Raw genomic sequence first — 20979 nt, forward strand, 5'->3', positions numbered from 1 at the left:
AACTAAAGTAGAGTGGGGTGGGGCAGCAAACTCTAGTAGAGCAGCGGTAATGGTGGTGGGGAAGGGGAGGCAGTGGAGACCGAGCATCTTCTTTCCCCCTTTCCCAGTGTAAGAGGCAGGGCTGGCCCTAGACTATTTGGGGCCCTAGGCAAAGCTAACTTCTGGCGTCTCTCCCGCCCCCCCCCCCAGCACTGATAACCAATTTGCAAAAACAGATGAATTGTGGGGAAAATGAAAAGCACAAAACTTGAAATTGCCCGGATAGCCCAGGCAAGCCTGGTATTGTCAGATCTTGGAAGCTGAGAAGGGCCAACTCTGGAAGTACTTGGATGAGAGACCCCCTTGAAATAACAAACTTGGGAGGGCAGGCTCTATTCAGCCTCCTCTCTGAAGAAGAAGAAGAAGAAGAAGAAGATATTGGATTTATATCCCGCCCTCCACTCCAAAGAGTCTCAGAGCGGCTCACAATCTCCTTTACCTTCCTCCCCCACAACAGACACCCTGTGAGGTAGATGAAGATATTGGATTTATATCCCGCCCTCCACTCCGAAGAGTCTCAGAGTGGCTCACAATCTCCTTTCCCTTCCTCCCCCACAACAGACACCCTGTGAGGTAGATGAAGATATTGGATTTATCTTTGTTGTGGGGGAGGAAGGTAAAGGAGATTGTGAGCCGCTCTGAGACTCTTTGGAGTGGAGGGCGGGATATAAATCCAATATCTTCTTCTGTGTGTGTGTGTATATATATATATATATATATTTATTTATTTAGGATTTATATCCCGCCCTTCCCACAAGTGGCTCAGGGCGGCTGATATATAAAAATTATATAAATTATATAAAAATAAAAATATAAAAAAAATTTTGTGTGACACAGAGTGTTGGACTGGATGGGCCATTGGCCTGATCCAACATGGCTTCTCTTATGTTCTTATCTTTCTCATAAGCCACACTGTTCCTTTTAACTGGAGGTGCCGTGGAAAAAACAACAACCTGAGATTCCCTGCATGCCCAGGAGAGGCTCTTCAACTGAGTCACAACCACTCTCCCCCAATTTAATTAGCCCAACAAAATAAACAGCTCCCATCCCGCCCCCCCCCCAAAAGAAGTGAAAGTGTCTTTAAAGTCAGAAAAGAGAAGCTCCACCAAGCAGAGCAAGCAAGCAAAATATTCAGATCTCAGAAGGAACGTTCTCAAATCCCCCTAAAGGGGAGGCAATCTCTGATCCCCTTCGCCATGCTGCAGTGGTTCAAGCAACGAGCCCCTGTTGTGGTCCACTGACTGTCACTCATTTGTCCCTGCCTCTCCCTCTTCACCCACCCCAGGCTGACTGCAGGAAGTGGTTTGCAAAACCTAGCCAGTGTCAAAACAGGATGAATTTCTATTACAAAACAGGCTTATAATTGAAACAGAAAAGGGGAGAGGGGTTTGAACTGAAGCCCCATTGCTCAAGTCAGGCACCAAAGACAGAGGTGGGGCTAAGGGGGGGGGAGGGTCCAAGAAAGCCTTTTACAAGCACGTTGTCTTTGCAAGCACTGCAGCAGAATCAGGGAAGGGCATCCTTTCAACTGCTTCAAAACACAAAGCGCGCGCACACACACACACAAAGCCACCTTTCTCTCTGCAAATGGCTGATGATTACATAAGCTGAGCTGTAAACAGCCGCCCCTCAAGAAGATGCAAACCTTAACCTCACCTGCTGCCTGAGAGGGCGAGACCAAGCCTTTGAAACTTGAGCCAAGGGCTTCCTTTTCCAGTCAGCTGGACCCGATGCAGCCACACCAGTTCTTTTTCCCCACAATGCAAATAGGGCAGTGCTTTTCTGGTGTGGGTGCTGGGGGGGGCGTGAAACATGAGCTGGGGCTCCCCTCCCCAGCTAGTTGGACCCTACCACACCACCCCGTCCTCCTTTCCACAGCTTTGCTGCCGTGGCAAAAGTAATTGATCCGCAGAGCTGCTGGCTGGCTTCCCCCACTGGGTCCCCAGGGAGTGCCAAATTTGGCCCCCCCCCGGCACCGCCTGGGGTAAGCACCCCCCCTCCCCGCCAGATCCGGCCCTGGTAACAGTGTAAGGAAGTTAATCAAAGTACAAAGTTTGTGTTTTTTTTTGTTTTACTGTTATCTGCCCTGAGTTTTCCTTTTCTTTTTTTTTTAAAAAAGATATCTATTTCCTTAATAAAGAAATCTGATTTAGCTGAATAATATAAATATCATAGAAACTCTAAAATTTCCCCTCTTAAAACATTTTACAGGGGTGCCAAACATCTGACCCGTGGGCTGAATCTGGCCCGCCCAAGGCTTTGATTAGGCCCACGGGGCTCTTTTCTCCCCCCTCCTGTCCTTACCCTTTGAAGCTCCCAGGCTCTTTGAAGCTTCCAGGCTGAGATTCTTTCAGTTTCAGCCTGGGAGTTCAAAGGCTCTTTGAAGAACCCTTTGAAGCTTGCAGGCTGTCCCAGGTTCTTCCTGCCTTTCTTTGCTGGTTGCTGCAAGGAAAACGTGGGGTGGATTTTAAGATCCATTCCACATTTTCCTTGCAGCTTTGTCTGTACTCTGCAATGGTTTCAAATGGAGTGGAGATGGTTACATTTTCACTTTCCTCTAGCTAGCTGAAACTCACGCTTCCTGGAGTTGTGTCCTTGCAAACAAGGGTTGATGCTTTCAGCCAGCTCATCTCTCCTGAATGGACCTAACCTAGTGAGTACTCTAATGTGGGAACCCACAGCCAAAGGGGGATATTATACTGCAAAGGTTTTGCCAAGCTGAGTAGACTGGTGGGGAGACGTTTACAACGCCATTTCATTGTTTCCACCGAGTCAGAGCCTTGTGCTTTTTTTCTGGATGATTTATTTGAAAAATTGCGTTGCCAGATTCCGCTAGCCCCTCACCTTTTCAACTTAAACCACTGGAAGGGTTTTAAGCATGTTTGTATTTTAAGTTTTTAAAAAAAATATCTTTAATTGGGTTTGCCTGTGTCCACCCACCTCACAGGGTGTCTGTTGTGGGGGAAAAGGAGATTGTGAGCCGCTCTGAGACTTTTCGGAGTGGAGGGCGGGATATAAATCCAATATCATCATCATCATCATCATCATCATCATCATATCGCCACTACCTGACAATATATTTTATGACACACACGGCCCGGCCCTGCAAAGTCCCATTTGTGTGTCGGATTCGGTCCTCTTAACAAATGAGTTTGACGCCCCTGTTTTACGCAGTTTTCTTACCTGGAGAGAAAGCCTGACATGTCGTGTAAAAACCTGTTATACCCGGGGGGCGGGGGTGGATCTCGGATTATTGTCCCTCTCAAAGCTTTTGCTGCAGCATCAGGAATGATTTCTCCCATGCCCCCGGTCTACACAAAAGATAACTATAGAAGCTTCATCAATTAGTGATGCGCTGCTTCAACATATTTTGTAAATTTAATAAATACTTCACGAAGCAACCGAGTGACGTGAAAGCCTCCCACGGAGGTTCCATGTAGCTACATAAGGCTTCAACGAAGCGGTTGCTGAAAGTTATTGTTCCTTTAGAATTTGTTTGGCTGCATCGGCCTTGCGCTAAGGGAGCCAAAAAAAAAAGAAAGTTAAAAAGTAATAAACGCTAGGACAGACGCCGCTATTTTCCCAGCCTTTCTATAAAAGATGCACCCCAGGTACGCTAATGCAAACTTACAGCCAATTACACAGTAAAGCAGTCACGCTGCTTATCTTGTGGGCTGATTTATTTCTCTGTTGTGCAGCGTTCGTGCTGATGTAACTCTGCTGAAATCAACATATTCACGTGCAATAAAATTGGCGTGGCTCTATCTTGTAAACTCCCTGAAGTTATGCAATAGAACTTGGTCTTTTTCAATAGCCCATATAATACTCAAATATGAACACAGACCTTGAAGGAGCTGAGGAGGGGCTGTGTGGTGGAGTGTAGCATGTTCACTTGCCTTGGAGCTGCTCCAAGTTCCTCCAAGGTGAGCAAACACCCGCCCCCCCCCCAGCCCTCCGAGGTCTGTGCCAAAACATAGACCTGGGAGGGTGGGGACAGCATGCGGTGCATTCACTTGCCTCTGAGGTGTTTGAACCCACTAGTTATATTCAGGCTTTTTTGTAGCAGGAACTCATTTGCATATTAAGCCACACACCTGATGTAGCCAATCCTCTAAGAGCTTACAGGGCTCTTAGTACAGGGCCTACAGGTGTTTGGAGCAGCTCTGAACGCCTCCAATATGAGCAAACATGCTGTGCCCCACCCCAACCCAGCCCTTTCCAGGTCTGTGTTGAAGCACAGATCAGGAAGGGGCTTGACTGGGCGGGAGCAGGGTGCAGGGTGTTCACTTGTCTCAGAGCAGCTCCAAATGCCTCTGAGGCAAGCGAATGTACTATGGTCCCCACTCAGCCCCTTCTGGGTCAGAGGGCTGGGCAGGGGGGTGGAGTGGCATGTGCCAGTTTGGTGTAGTGGTTAAGTGCGCGGACTCTTATCTGGGAGAACCGGGTTTGATTCCCCACTCCTCCACTTGCAGCTGCTGGCATGGCCTTGGGTCAGCCATAGCTCTGGCAGAGGTTGTCCTTGAAAGGGCAGCTGCTGTGAGAGCCCTCTCCAGCCCCACCCACCTCACAGGGTGTCTGTTGTGGAGGAGGGAGATAAAGGAGATTGTGAGCTGCTCTGAGATTCTTGAGTGGAGGGTGGAATATAAATCCAATGTCTTCTTCTTCTTGCCTGGGGCGCCAGAAACCCCAGTGCTGGCACTGTATAAATATAACCCGGGGGCGGATTGTAATAGGAACTCCTTTGCATATTAGGCCACACACCCCTGATGTAGCCGATCCTCCTAGAGCTTACAGTAGGTCCTGTACTAAGAATCCTGTAAGCTCTTTGGCTACATCAGGGGGTGTGGCTTAATATGCAAATGAGTTCCTGCTCCAAAAAATCCCTGAATATGACTAGTGGGTTCAGCCCTGAAATGAAGATATAGCCAAAACTTTAAGGTTAGTAGCCATGCCGTAGTCTCTATCAAGTGTATCCAGACCTCTAGACACATTTCAGTTTAGCTAACACAATTGGGAACTCCCAGGGTACAGCAAAGAAACATTGCCTGGATTTGCTCAAGATAATTGCTGAAGGCGCTGATCCAAATGGGGATCCCATATAATAACCGAGAGACTGTTTTGGTCTCGCAGGGAGGTGTTTAAATGAGGAGGGGAGTCCGGGATCTGCCTTTGCCATCTCCCCACGACCTGGTATTGAGAGGTCCATGACCCGGGGTTGGGTCGCAACCCTGCAAATAGGAAACGCTGACCTAATCCATTGCTGCTACTGGTCAAACACACCTTAGTTTTTTTTTTCTTTAAACTATCCCCCAGGTCAGAGCCTGGTCCCACGAAGCAGCAAAAATGGAAATTGCCAGGATAGGTACAGGGAATACATCTTGTTCCAGTGTCTATACCATCATCTCTCCATAGAAGAATCCTAGTGTATGTAACAAGGGTTGACATATGAGGACTTGAAGTGTACTCAGGCCGTGGCATTTTCCTAAGTCCAGATAGCAGTCATGCTCAGTTCCTCACATGCTGTTTGTTTCAATTCTTGATTGATATAGCCCTTGTTTCTCTTAGCTCTTTCAATGAAACCATCCAAGAAGAGTAAGAAACAAAGATGAAGCCCATTGCCATACAAAGTTTACAACACAATCAACAGTTGCAACGTGATTAACATGCGTGCAGCTACTCTGCTGTGGGGGTTACCAGCTTACTTGCCCTAGTGTGGCTTTTCTGCCATTCCGGCCGCTTTAAAGGCAGGTATTTACCAGTGAGCATATTTGTCAGTCCTTAACTTTCAACGGCACAGGAACAAGACAATGACAAGGGAGTAGACAATTCCATTAATCTGATCTACTGTCAGAACGACACCGCTGCTGCGGTTCAAGAAATGTTTGGATAGCTTTGGAGCTTTGTCTCTGAATTAATGAGTTTTACCAGAGAGGGATGTGTCCCCACACCCTGCTTTTTACTAACCTCAGAAAACTTCAGCAATAACCGAGCAATTATTCTCCATCTCCCAACCGTGTTTTTTAAAAGAAGGGGGTGCACAGACAGTCTCGATGAACAGTACTGGGAAATAATTCTCATAAATGTGTTATATCATGATTACTGAAAATAGATGCGTGTTAATGGCTCAGATAAGGGGCTTTATGAATCTTACTACAGTCAAACGTACAGGAAGTAATATATGGGAATCTGTTATGGACCATTTTATTGTACCTCCTGCTAGCTTTAGTGATTATCCATTTGATACCTGGCAACAAATGTTCAGTTTACTGTAACTAGCATCTTAATTATTACCAGTCATAGGATAAACTCATTTTTTTTTATTATAAACCCAAGTTAGTAGGATGATCTTAAAATTCAAACATAGCATCATGCATTGCCTACACGGATTTTTAAAAGTCAATCTATTAAGCGACTGACTTGCTTCAAATAATAGGTTCTATTTGTTCCTACAAGTACTATTGTTAACATTCCCACAATGCTTTAAGTGTGAATGGCACTTTATAGAGAGATTAGTCATATTGTAAGTTTTTTTCTTAGGAATACAGCAACAATAGTGATCCATACATAGTTATTAAGCCTCATAAACATCTCTGTCATTTCTAGAAACCATGTATTTTATTCAAATATTTTAGTTTAATAGAAATATTAAAAAGCATTTTTAAATACGCACAGGCAAAAATGTTTTTCTTAGAATGGCATTTGACTTTCCAACTTTTGATGTAGAAGAAAAATAATCAAAGTGTCCAAAAACTAACATAAGCATTATTTATAAATGTTGGTTGGGTATAATAATAAAATTCCTAAAAGCCCAGTAGCTATTGGAAAATCACTTGAAAAACAAAATCAGTAAATTACCATAAACTTTTAAAATATTGCAAATAAAATGATATACGCTTACTTATTCAAAACATTTGTATCTTAGAACTTCCCAGGGCTTTTTTTGAGCAGGAACACACAGGAATGCACGGCCGGGGATCTCTCTACCCGCCAAGGTCTCCTCCTGCACTGTGGGTGCCTATACGTGCTTCCCGGGCCCCTCCGGGCCGACGTGCTCTGCCTGACCCACGACGCCCCTCCTGTAGGGCACTTCGTCCAACACTAGACCCTGCACCTGCTCACGCGGGAGTTCTGGTGGCCTCGCGTCCGTGCCGACATGGCCCGCTATGTTGGTTCCTGTGAGATCTGCTGACGTGCCAAGGATGTACTGGCCAAGCCCCCAGGGCTTTCGCATCCCCTACCCACACCTGCAGGACCCTGGAACACCATCTCCCTGGACTTTATCACCGAGCTCCCCAGGTCCAAGGGGTACACTTGCATCTTGGTGATGGTGGACCTCTTCACCAAGATGGCTCACTTTGTTCCATGCCCCAAGCCACCCATGGCTCCTGAAACAGCCCAGTTCTACCTCCAGCACGTCTTTCACCTGCACGGGCTCCCAGTACACTTGTTCTCAGACCAAGGCCCCAAGTTCACCTCCCGATTCTGGCAAGCCCTGCACTCCAGCTTGGGCACCCAGGTGCATTTGTCCTCAGCATACCATCCCCAAACAGATGGGAAGACCGAACGCACTAATGCCATGCTGGAACAATACCTGTGTTGATATACCAGCTACCAGCAGGATGATTGGGCCGCCTTGCTACCCCTGGCCAAGTTTGCCTACAACAATGGCGTACATGCATCCACACAACAGACCCCATTTGCTGCCACCTATGGGTACCACCCTCACATCTTTCCCACAGTCCTGCCCCTCACAGCAGTCCCTGCTGCTGATGCGCACCTGCAGGATCTCTGGGCTCTCCAGGATTTGCTCCGAGAGCAGTTCCAACAGGCTAAAGAGGCCTACAAGGCAGCCAGCGACTGAAAGCGACAGGTGGGGGCCCCACTGAAGCCCGGTGACCACGTCTGGTTCTCCATCCATTACCTGAATCGGCCTGGCCGGTCTTGCAAGTTGGACCCTCGCTTCATGGGGCCTTACCTGATCACGGACTAAATCAACCCCACTGCTTCCCGGCTACAGCTGCCGGCCACCCTCTGCATCCACCCGGTCTTTTACCGGTCCCTCCTTGTTCCTGCTACACCACCAGATTCCATCTGACAGCCACCTCCAGTGCTGCTGCCTCCTGTCCTGGTCGATGAGGAGGAGGAATACGAGGTCTACCAGCTCCTGGACTCCCAAATCCACCACAGGGACCTCCAGTACCTCATGGACTGGGAAGGCTAAGGCTCTGAGGAACGTTCATGGGAACCTGCGGACAACCTACACACCCCTGACCTCGTGCAGCAGTTCCACATGGCCTATCCTGACTGGCCTGGCCCATGGGGGGGGTTCTATGCGGGAGAGGTAGTGTCATGACCCCTGACGAGGAGGAGCTGGAAGGGTTAACAGACCTGGAAGAGTTGCCAGCCAGTTCATCAGCTGAACAAACAGCAGCTGGCCCATCAATCACTCTCCAGGCACCAGTGTCAGCTGTTGACGATCAATCTCCTCCAAGCTCCCCTCCTCCCATCTCAAGAGTTTGAAGCAGGCTCCGGAAAGATCTTTCAGAGCAAAGACATGAGGCATGCCGATGCTTCAGATCTCTCAGCCCTGAGTTCTAGAAGAGTCACTGCCACCCAGGGAGCAGGCTGATTGAGACTCCCATATAGCTCCCACCCAGGACCTGGTAACCTTGTGAAAGCAACAAGTCTATTCTCTGGCTTGCACCCACGCTCCTTCCTGATCCTGACCTGCTTGATTTCCTTGGCACCCTGACCTTTTGGCTTTTGGACATTGACTTCTGATTCCGGTTTGTGATTCTGCATTGGTGACTTGGCTCCTGCTTGACTTCCTGGACTTTGACCTTGGACTGGCTTTGGACTCCTGCCTGCCTGCACCCTGAGAATGTGACAAACTAGAGTAGAATAAAACCTTGCTTTGCCCAGTGTTTTGCCTTCAGATCCCATAATTAATCAGTATGCCTTTATTTACAGAGTTTGTTGCATAATAATTGCCTCAGTAAAGGTTATCCCACCTTGGATTATCACAGAATCCAATAGTGACTATTTAACTGCCCACCAAAGCTCTCCTTTTCTAACAGGACGAAGAATGTATCCAAAAATACCCCCTCCCTCTGGATATCTCCCCTTTTCTGCCTTCTTGGGGAAATTATTCCAGTGGCCCACTTTTCCTAGAGTTAAGCACCATACTTGTCTCCTAACGTCTTTTGAAGCCTGGAAAGAATATTCTGTTTCCGAACCCCGCTGTGTGTTCTGCAATTCAAGTAAAAGCTGCTCGCAGTGTAGGTTAACGTGCTCTGCCTGGTATGTGATCTTGCTGCCAAAGATTACCCTATTTGGGTGATTTGGGGAATCCAGCTGATTACTTGTTGCTCAAATGCTTGGAACCCTGCCTTGGAACATGGATCTCCCTTTGGACCTGTGTGGATCGGTAGCTAAAAATCCTGCTGCCACACTCTAGAGTGGATAGATCCTTGTTAGGCATTCTAGTGCTAAGAAATGACAGTGAGCGCTTCAGTTCTGATATTTCCCTACCTCTGGTATCTGTATTACCTCCTTTAGTAAACATTATTTTTGATTTCAGTCTACTCAGATCTCAGTGTTCTTTCCAAGTTGCAGATGTAACTCATCACTTATGCACATTCTGTCATGGGTGCTGGGAACCCTGCAGAAGAAACTGTGCCCCTGCCACCGGCAGCAGTGCCCCTGCCTCCTACTGGAGAAGATCCACGCCCCCCTGCCTCGCCCTCTCGGGTGGCTCATGTGCGTGACCATCTTCGTCAGGACCTCAGGGACCGGAGGAGGGCGGCACACTCACGAGCAAGACGCTCCCTGAGCCCTGAGTTCTAAAAGGATCCTGGCCCCTCTAGGAGTGAGGATGCTTGAGTCTCAGCAGGATCCTGGCCGCCCTCTGAGTCAGCAATTAGTCCAAATGGGCAACAGACAGCAGAGGGCTATATAGCTGTGGGCTTTGGGAGAAGGCTTTGTGGAAGCAACTAGTCACTTACCTGACGTTCTAGCATTCACTCCAGCGTCTGATTTTGGCTTCTGGACCCCTTGACGTTGGCTTTGACTTCTGGACCCCCTGACTTCAGCTTCTGAACCTCTGACCTACGATACCTGGACTGTGATTTGGTTTTGGTGCTTTGGACCCTCCTTGCTTACCATTTACAGACCTTGGACTGCCCCTGGACTTCGCCTGGCCCGGCCCAGCCCCAGCTCGTGACACATTCCTTACTACTGTTGTAGTAGATTTCAGGGTGTAAACCTAAAGCAATAGCTCATAGCAGTGAAAGGCAATCAAAGGAAGATACATTCCTTGCGTGCAGGCAATTTTTATGATGCATGTGGACAATTTAAACTTGAAAAATATTCAGACCGACATATGTCTAATGTTTACATTTTCCAACCACACATTGCAATATCTCGATGACAGAAGCCTGATTCAGCCTCGTGGCCTATACTGAAGATTCTCACCTTGTCTAGATTGTACAGGCAGATTCACTTAAAGGCTCCTGAACTTTGTTTTACTGAAATAACACTACCTCCCCGAGTTCCATTATATTCTCTCTTCCTTGAACATACCATTCTGAAAACCTGTCCTCTCATATCTGAAAACATTTGACTTAACCAGCAAACGGCATAGGAAGAATTTTGTGAAGTGATGTATTATATCTTTGATCAAATTTAAATCCATAAATCAAGACAGAATGTTCTGTGGGCATTATGGAATGGAAGCAATAGCACAGGAAAAAAGAGCATAGCCTTTGATATCCTGAAGGTCAGATCACCTGGTAATACGACATCCTTTCTGACCTAAAAACTGCTAAATTGAAATAAGAGACTGACTTTTTAATAGGCTGAATTTCTCAATTTAGAATATACCCTGGGGTTACTATGCTTCCTGGTTTCAAACCCCACCCCCCACCCCCACCCCCTGCAAAGTGTGTCGTGGTATCTTTAGCAGTCATGCTCTCTGTTTAAAGCACATTTCCAATAAAAAGTCTTTGGAGCTGGGCAATGCCTGGTGAAGGGATTGGTTCAGTACTGACCTGAAGGCAAAAATGCTAATCTACTCGACAAAACAACATCACTTCTTTGCAGCACTTATATGAAAGACATGAAAGCAAAACCTAATAAATGACCAGGGCAAACCCTTAACTGGTTTATGAGATCATGGTAGCTTGGCTGCAGGCTATATAGTGATCCCATTCCCTAACATATTGCAGACTTGTAGAAAACACTTTAAATAAGACAGCATTAAGCTTGAAGGAGGGCCAAAAAAATATGTTTCGAAAAAGAGTGGTAGGGACTTCTTGAAAGGAAAAGGGTAATACAGCAGCATGTAATATCTGTTTCAGTAACATAAACAGTGAATAAAACTAGCGTGTGCTTAATGCAGGAAGTAAAACATCCCTTCCCCACACCTATATGCTTTCCTGAAGAATGAACAGTCAGTAGTTAAATAATTTCTAGTCCACATTTATAGCCCTCTGTCCTCTTAGTGATGCTCTCAACAACTTGCAATCAAATGCTAATGGATAAAATGGATACATGTAGTCCAATAATAAAATTAAAATGTTTCATATCAAAGACAAGGTTTTTGCACACGAGTTCATTTACACAGAAAATTGAAATAAACAGCCAAGACTAAACTGCCTTTAGTCTGTACTTGTGCCACACAAGATCAAGATAACTTGTTTTCTTTTCATTACTACAACTCTTTTATAGGGTAGGGTAATCAATCTGTGGGCAGCTGCTGTGAGAGCCCTCTCCAGCCCCATCCACCTCACAGGGTGTCTGTTGTGGGGGAGGAAGATAAAGGAGATTGGGAGCCACTCCGAGACTCTTCGGAGAGCCAGTTTGATGTAGTGGTTAAGTGTGCGGACTCTTATCTGGGAGAATCGGGTTTGATTCCCCACTCCTCCACTTGCACCTGCTAGCATGGCCTTGGGTCAGCCATAGTTCTGGCAGAGGTTGTCCTTGAAAGGGCAGCTGCTGTGAGAGCCCTCTCCAGCCCCACCCACCTCACAGGGTGTCTGTTGTGGGGGAGGAAGGTAAAGGAGATTGTGAGCCACTCCGAGACTCTTCGGAGAGCCAGTTTGGTGTAGTGGTTAAGTGTGCAGACTCTTATCTGGGAGAATCGGGTTTGATTCCCCACTCCTCCACTTGCAGCTGCTGGCATGGCCTTGGGTCAGCCATAGCTCTGGCAGAGGTTGTCCTTGAAAGGGCAGTTGCTGTGAGAGCCCTCTCCAGCCCCACCCACCTCACAGGGTGTCTGTTGTGGGGGAGGAAGGTAAAGGAGATTGTGAGCCGCTCTGAGACTCTTTGGAGTGGAGGGCGGGATATAAATCCAATATCTTCATCTTCTTCATCTTCTAGTCTGACACTTTAACTGCTACACCACACCAGTGTAATTGTTTATTTCATGTAAAATACTTCTGCCCAACTCTTCCATCCCATGGGCTCACTTCCCCCCTCATTTGTATCCTGCTGTATTTAAAAAGTAGCTGATAACAAGACCGTAGCTTCTTCCAGGAAGTATGAAAAAAACCACCTGTCTTTAGCTGCCTTTGCTTTTTTTTTTTTTTTGTGAGGGGGCAATTCCCCTGTCCCACTGCAGAACCAAGCACTGTTCCACTGGGGTTCCTGAACCACAGGGACAACACTTGAGGAGCTGTGGGTAACAGTGAATCAGCATGAAAAGTCCATTCCATTAATGGAACTCTACTGGCATAATATTTGTCTATTGTACTTTATACAGGGCTAAGATTGTATCATTCAGAGAAGGTCTCTACATGTATTTTAACAGGCGCAGTGATGTGCCTATGGCCCACTGGCCCTCATTTCTGTACATTCAAGAAAACACCACAATAACAATTGTCGTGTAGCTGCTGTGAGGCTTTTATGGCTGGGGGCCAGTGAGGCCATTATATACCATACGTGGTTAAGACAGAAGCAGGGAAATAAAATGAATCACCATCGCAAGGGACAAATGAATATGAGGAAATTATATGCTGATTATACTAAACTAAAATCTTGAAGTGAAACCTGCATTTTAATAAAGCCCAGAGACAGATACACAGGCTGATTACAGACCGGCACTTTAGGTCGACTCAGAGACGCCTCTGAAGTCGACCCAAATAAACCAGCCAGACGGCAACACCTGCCGCCCTCCCCTGTCCCGCACTTACCCCGTCCTGAAGGACGATCCACCCGGCTCAAAAAGGGACCACTCGGAAAGTGGTTCCTTTTTGCTGGGGCGGCTCTGAGGCGGCGCCTGGCCGTCCAGAAGCCCAGAGAGTGCCTTACAAGCACCCGGGGAGCCGCAAGCGGGACGCGGGAGCTTTCCACATGCTCCCCAGCCGCCCAAGGCCTGCCCCTTCCTGCAGCGCTGACCAGAAGCTCTGGGGTGCTCTTCTTCCGGCCGGCTTTCTTTGGTGCGGCTGCAAGCCACCCCAAACTGGCTGTCTATTATCAGCCACAGGGTGTGATCACATGAGCAATTTGGATCACCACAGCCACCCCTCTCCCCTGGATTAAATGGGTACAACCACATCTGCACATCTAGCCCCCCATTCTCCACTCATCTTTACTTCGTGCTATGACTACTCCCAGATGGATTAAATTCCCAGCAGCTTCCGTGGGAAATGCATCCATGGTGAGCTTCTGGGTGTCTGATTGCCCAGGCACGCCATAGAAATTCACGAGCAGTGTGATTGCTTCATTCTGTTTCTGGCATGTCCTCCCCCCGCAACCCCACTCTAAAGAGCACTCATGCACACACACAGTGGGACTTTAAAAAAAAAATTCCCTGTGCGTCCATGGACATAGCGTATTAGCAATGTGAACGGCATAGCATGGATCGATGTCATCTGAGCACCCGACGTTTGATGGTGGGGGGCAGTGCAAACTCAAACGACTTTTCCAGACATGCTATGCTGCTGCTGCAACTTGCCCGTCTGATCGCACTCATAGTGTCACCACTCAAGGTGATATATGCAACTGCAAAGAAGTTTTATAGTGTATCATATTAGCAATTCTTATTCCACAGTTCTGAATTTTGTACTGCAGAGAACTTTATAAAACTTTTACTATATGTCAGTGAAACTAATTGAAAAACTAGAGATTCTACAGTGATATATGTCCATTATTCATCTGCAATAAAACTTAGATGTGCAGTTCCTTAACATTCTAATGGAACAGTAAGAGGACATAACTCAGGATGATAATTTGATGCATTTCCTGGTTACCTGTGGTGATCAGTACCCAATTGATCAACAAACTGTTCACAACCTATTCGTGCATATTTCTTATTTTAATTAGTGGTTTCTTTACTCATAAAAGTTTAAAAAACCTTCAGTGAAGCAAAACTGTGAAACTGTAATAGACTGAGAACCATTAAATAGTTCCACATTAAAGAACTCCTTCCGTGCTATAATAACAAACAAAAATGGTGTCAACAAATCACTTGCCTGATTACTGACACTTATTTATATTAAAAAAATCACTAAATATAGGCACAAAAATTAACTTCCACTCAGAAACCAGCCTAATTTTGAAACTACACACAATTATTTCTTCAGCTCTCAGCTTTATAGCATATCTAGATACTTATTTATTAGAAAAGGTGGAACATATATATGCAAAATAAGGGTAAGCATAATGTTGTGGGAATAAAAATAGACCATTTCCGTGATTAACTGGGAAGGGAAGTGCTTATTTATAAATGGTATCCGGAAGATAGAGGGAAAACTTGAGACAGTTCAAACAAATATTTTCAGTACATTGTTTCCAAGCCTAGTTCCTCCTGTGTCCTTTTAGATGAATACTGTCTGATTATTCACTGAAAAGAAATGCTTCAAAACTGCTGTAAAGTAGCCACAAAGCATGCTGCAGAAAAAATGCAGTAAGAGACAGTAGTAAGCAGACTATGGAACTGGTTTCTATGAAGGAACTGTTAACTTTGCAAATCAAATTTTTAATGAACTTTGCAAATCAAGTTTCTATGAAGGAACTGTTAACTTTGCAAATCAAGTTTTAAAAAACTGTTTGACGAGTCATATCTCAGATCTGCAATTTATCAACAGATTTAGAAAAATCTCAACAATTATCTTAAATCCACATAAGCTGCTTTCTTACGTATTATGTTCCATATTATGCTAATAAGTAGGGAACATAAATTGCCCCCTACAATCTTGATTGACATTTATAATTGATGTACTATTGCTATTTTAGTTAGTCCCTTCCTAATTAGGGGCTAACATTCCGCCTGTATGGGCAGTCTATTTTGGCTCGCCTGCAGAGTCTAATGGACCCTGAGCGGTTCCAAATGGCTCTGCAGGATCCCTGGCGATTCCCTTGATGACCTGGTTGAGTCTTGGCATGGCCAACTATCCAGGGCCATCAATGAGATCACACCTCGATGCCCTCTGCACACTCGCGTTAAGCTGGCTCTGTGGTATACCCCGGAGCTGCGACAGCTGAAACAAGGGCTCAGATGGTTAGAGAGGCAATGGCGGCATACTCGAGATGAAGCGACAAGAACATCTTCTAGAGAGTTTATGAGGTCTTATGAGATGGCAGTCAAAGCCACTAAGAAGGATTACTTTGCGGCTAAGATTGCGTCTGCAAATTTGCGCCTAGCACAATTGTTTAGGATAATTGGGAACCTTACAACGCTGCCTCAAGGCAAACCAAATGTTAGAGAATTAGAGATTGGCTGCGAGGCTTTTGTGAAATATTTTGCAGATAAAATCACGTCGCTCCGCCACGATCTCCCTGCCACATTGGATACAGTACAAGAACTCGAGGCTCCGTGCCTGTCTTCTGGTTCAGTTCTGCATATTTTTGAGCCCAAAAGATTCTACAAACCCTAATAATCTTTGACACACTTAGCCTGGGGAAAGTTGACGGAATCCTCTCTACTGTACACCCAACAACTTGCGATTTGGACCCATGTCCCTCTTGGCTAATTAAATCCTGCCAAAGGGAACCTGGATGTCCTATACGGGACATTGTAAATAGATCCCTCTCAGAGGGGTGTTCTCCAACATCTCTTAACCAGGCGGTGGTCGACCCTCTCCTGAAAAAGATTACATCAGATCCGACTGAATTGGCACATTATCGGCCGGTCTCAAATTGATCATTTTGGGGTAAAATCATTGAGAGGGCAGTAGCATTGCAGTTGCAGAGTTTTCTAGATGACACTTTTGTCTTAGATCCTCACCAGTCCGGCTTCCGCCAAGGTCATGGGACCGAGACAGTGCTGGTCGCCTTGGTGGATGATCTCCAGAGGCATGTGGATCGAGGTGGTGTGGCAGTGCTGTTGTTAGATCTATCAGCTGCGTTGGATAGGGTCGACCATCGGCTGCTGACCTGCTGCCTCGCCTACGCAGGGATTTGAGGGCTGGCCTTACAATGGCTTTCCTCTTTCCTTGATGGATGGGGACAAAGGGTGGCAATGAGAGAGAGCACAAGGGGCAGTGCTCTCTCTGATGTTATTTAACATCTACTTGCACCCCCTTGCCCAGATTGCCTGGAGATATGGGCTTGGGTGTCATCAATATTCGGATGATACCCAGCTCTATCTACTAATGGACGGTCAGCCTGACTGTGTCCCAAAAAATCTGGATCTAGCATTGCAAGCCGTGGCAGGTTGGTTCAGGCTGAGTAGGTTGAAGCTGAATCCAACGAAGACAGAGGTCCTTTGCCTGGGTCGTGGCAGTCTGGGAAGGGAAATCCCCCTTCCAGCTTTTGATGGTGCGCCATTGAAAGTGGCACACAAGGTCAAGAGCTTGGGGGTTCTACTGGAGCCTTTCTTGTCAATGGAGGCCCAGGTAGCAGCCACTGCCAAATCTGCTTTTTTTCCATCTTAGGCGGGCGAGGCAGTTGGCCCCTTTCCTAGAGCGTCACAACTCGGCAACAGTGATCCACGCAATGGTCACCTCAAGATTGGATTACTGTAATCCACCTCAAGATTGGATTACTGTAATTATTAGGGCTCCCAAAGTGGGAGCACATACAGCTGGGGCTCCGTGAGCTGCACTGGCTGCCAATTGTATACCGGATTCATTACAAAGTGCTGGTTATTACCTTTAAAGCCCTATATGACTGAGGACCTGCCTACCTTAGGGACCATCTCTCCCCACATGTGCCCTAGAGAGTACTGAGATCAGGTGCACAAAATTGGTTGACAATCCCTGGGCCAAAGGAGGCCAAACTGAAGAGTACACGTGAAAGGGCCTTTTCGATCGCAGCTCCACACTGGTGGAACCAACTACCGGATGAAGTGCGGGCCCTGCGGAGTCTTGATCAATTCTGCAGGGCCTGCAAGACTACCCTTTTTCAAATGGCCTTCACTTAAATGTGGATTGATCCACTATATTCGGCCATCATAAACTACCAAGGAGAACATCTAGAGTATAGCACTGTAAATGTTAATTTTTATTGTAATTTTATGTTTTTAATTATAATGGTTTTAATTAGTAAATTATATATATCGTTTGACAATGTTTTATATTGTAATTTGTAAGTTTTACATGTTGTGAGCCGCCCTGAGCCTGCTTCGGCGGGGAGGGCGGGATATAAATAAATATATTATTATTATTATTATTATTATTATTATTATTATTATTATTATTATTATTATTATTATTATTATTATTATTATTATTATTATTATTATTATTATTAATATCCCGCCCTCCCCACCGAAGCAGGCTCAGGGCGGCTCACAACATATTAGTTCAATACAATACAATAAAATCATATAATTCAATAAATACTACATTATAAAGCCATCATTTAAATCAACATTCCAATTAAAATTAACAGTTATGGTGCTAAATTACAGGTTTTTAATAAATTGATGGTGGAATACAACAGCAGCCAATCTATCATTAGCTCAGCATTCAGCGAAGTCCATCTTAAAAAGAGTAGTCTTGCAGGCCCTGTGGAATTGCTCAAGACTCCGCAGGGCCCGCACTTCATCCGTAAGTTGAATCCACAGGTGTAGAGCTGCGATAGAGAAGACCTGTTCCCTTGTGTTCTTCAATTTGGCCTCCCTCAGCCCAGGGATATTCAGCTGGTTCTTTCCCCCTGACCTCAGTGCTCTCTGGGGTTCGTATGGGAAGAGATGGTCCCTCAGGTAGGCAGACCCTCAACCATATAGGGCTTTAAAGGTAATAACCAGCACTTTGTACCGAATCTGGTATGCAATGGCACCCAGTGCAGCCCGCACAGCCCTGGCTGTATGTGTTCCCATTTCAGGAGCCCTAACAACAGCGTACCCACTGTGTTCTGCACCAGCTGCAGCTTCCGGGTTCGGCACAAAGGCAGCCCCATGTAGAGGGCATTACAGTAATCCAGTCTTGAGGTGATCGTTGCATGGATCACTGTTGCTAGGTCCTGGCGCTCGAGGAAGGGGGCCAACTGCCTCGCCCATCTAAGATGAAAAAACGTGGACTTGGCAGTGGCCGCTATCTGGGCCTCCATTGACAATGAAGGCTCCAGTAGAACCCCCAAGCTCTTGACCTGGTGCGCCGCTTTCAGTGACACACCGTCAAAAACTGGGAGAGGAATTTCTCTTCCCAGAGCGCCATGACCCAAGCAAAGGACCTCCATCAAAAGGAGGGTGCTGTCAGCTGTGGCATCATCAGTGGTGCCACATCATGTCTCCCCCCTTTTTAAAATATTGCTATATCACTGGAGGATTGTAACCACAGGCTTAGCAGGTTCTCTGAATTCCCATCTTTTATTTTTCAGTTTCTAGCATTTCCCCTCATGGAAGATATAAGGAAAAAGGCATATCTATGTGAGGAAGGCACTAGAGACTTCTTTTAAAATGAAAGCTAGAAATTCAGAGAATTTGCTGCCTATTGTTATGACACTCCAGTGATACATCAATATTTTAGTGCCATGTAAAAGAAAAGAAATAACTCATCTTGAGAGTGGAGAGGAGAGTGCTTTGACTACCACAGTCTAATAATTAGTGGGCTGGAGGTGGGTGGAAGTAGGTGAGATAAAGAAAACCAATAGAAACATTATTCATGGGGGGGGAAAAAGGTGACTCAAAATTAGCTTCCAGAAAAAGATCAGGGCAAAAGTGGTCTGTAAAGGAACAAACAAAAAACCCAGGAGAAAAATGAACCAAACTGAAGTAAAAACTGAAGGCACAAAAATATGTGTAGAAATCAAAGGATAAACCAAATCAGTACGGGGCTAGAATCAGTGAAACAAAAAACTCAGGAAAAATGTTTGAAGGTCAGTTACAATTCCAGATCTCCAGGCCCCATCTGAAGGTTGGTCAAGGGAGAGAGGTCACTTGCAGGTTAAAGACAGCACAACTGAAGTTATAGTGACCGAATAACTAAGGATGTATTGAAACAAAATCATACAAATACGTTCAATAGAAGACTAAATAGCAATAACAATGTCCCCAAAGTTTCACAGTTCCATCAAAGGAATCCCAATGAACAGGAGGTCGACCTGAGTATTCCTGTTTGGAATCCTCTTCTAGCATAGGGTGCTCCAACCACGTATCTCAACTAAAGGCAAAAGCTCAGAAAAAATATCAAAGTGTTTCTGATGTATCAATAAGTTGCAAAAAGCTGCAAAACCCACAAGATTCTTTTTCAGTGTGTCCAAAGACTGCACATAGAATTCCCAATGGACAAATGGGACAGAAATTCTCCAGTAAGATTTCAAAATGGCACTAAACTCCAAAAGGCTCAAGGCAAAAAGAGAAATAGTAATTTACTGAGGGTTATTAAGTTACTTTCTAGAACAGGGGTGGCCAAACTGTGGCTCAGGAGCCACATGTGACTCTTTGACATATATCGTATGGCTCTTACAGCCCCCACTGCCCTGACAGCCAGCTTGGAGAAGGCATTTGTCTCTTTAAATCACTTCTCCAAGCCAAGCCAGCCTGTGACTTAGAAGATGCATTCAAAGTTAAAGTTGTCTTCCTTCCTTCATTCATTCATTCCTCCCTCCCTCCCATCTTGCCATCCTTCCAACATTTCACATTCATGTCTTGCAGCTCTCAGACATCTGACATTTATTCTATGTGGCTCTTACATTAAGCAAATTTAGACTCCTGTTCTAGAAAGTACTTGATTGCTACAGGAAATAATTCAGCTTTTAAGGTCAAAACTATATTTTAGGCATAGTTTCAGTACCCTTTTAACTAGTCTATTTAGTACTCTTTAAACCAATATTTTGATTGTTTTATAACATGCAGTCACTGAGGATGTGATTTAAAGCTGGAGAAAGGCACGGCTGCATTAATGCTTTCGTTATAAGTCAAGCTCCCCAATGCAATTGGGCCCGCTGTTTCTTCATCTTGTGAAGCCCACTAGACTTTGCACTATTGTAAGATTTTTTAAATCTCTGACAAGTGAACTTGGCTGTTCTTGGAACAGAACAAAACCAGATTGTGCAATTAAAAAAAAATATTATTCACAGAATACTTTACTAGGATATTTTTATAACATAGCTAGTCCTTATTCAAACTAAATTATCACAACATGTTTATGAATCATGCCTCATCTGCAGAGCTCTGAATTTATTGGCTGGACCAAGATACAGGGCCGGTGCATGGGAGTAGGCAAACTAGGCAAATGCCTACAGCACCAGCTCCCAGCAGGGTGTTTGTTGTGGGGGAGGAAGGTAAAGGAGATTGTGAGCCACTCTGAGACTCTTCGGAGTGGAGGGCGGGATATAAATCCAATATCTTCCATCTACCTCACAGGGTGTCTGTTGTGGGGGAGGAAGGTAAAGGAGATTGTGAGCCACTCTGAGACTCTTCGGAGTGGAGGGCGGGATATAAATCCAATATCATCTTCTTCTTCTTCTTCTTCTTCTTCTTCCTCACTCATGCTGTCCCAAGCCTCGGATCTGCTTCCCGTCTGCAGTGCCCACTGAAACTCAGCGAGTGCTACA

At 45.6% G+C, this 20979-nt stretch overlaps 1 protein-coding gene across 1 annotated transcript in view; it reads right to left on the reverse strand.

The window, feature by feature from the left end:
- TENM2 (teneurin transmembrane protein 2) overlaps positions 1-20979 on the reverse strand; it is a 1752117-nt gene that overhangs the window by 1177659 nt on the left and 553479 nt on the right. The window lies entirely within an intron of this gene.

This window comes from Heteronotia binoei, chromosome 5 (assembly GCF_032191835.1).
Source record: "Heteronotia binoei isolate CCM8104 ecotype False Entrance Well chromosome 5, APGP_CSIRO_Hbin_v1, whole genome shotgun sequence".
NCBI classification, from domain to species: Eukaryota; Metazoa; Chordata; class Lepidosauria; order Squamata; family Gekkonidae; genus Heteronotia; species Heteronotia binoei.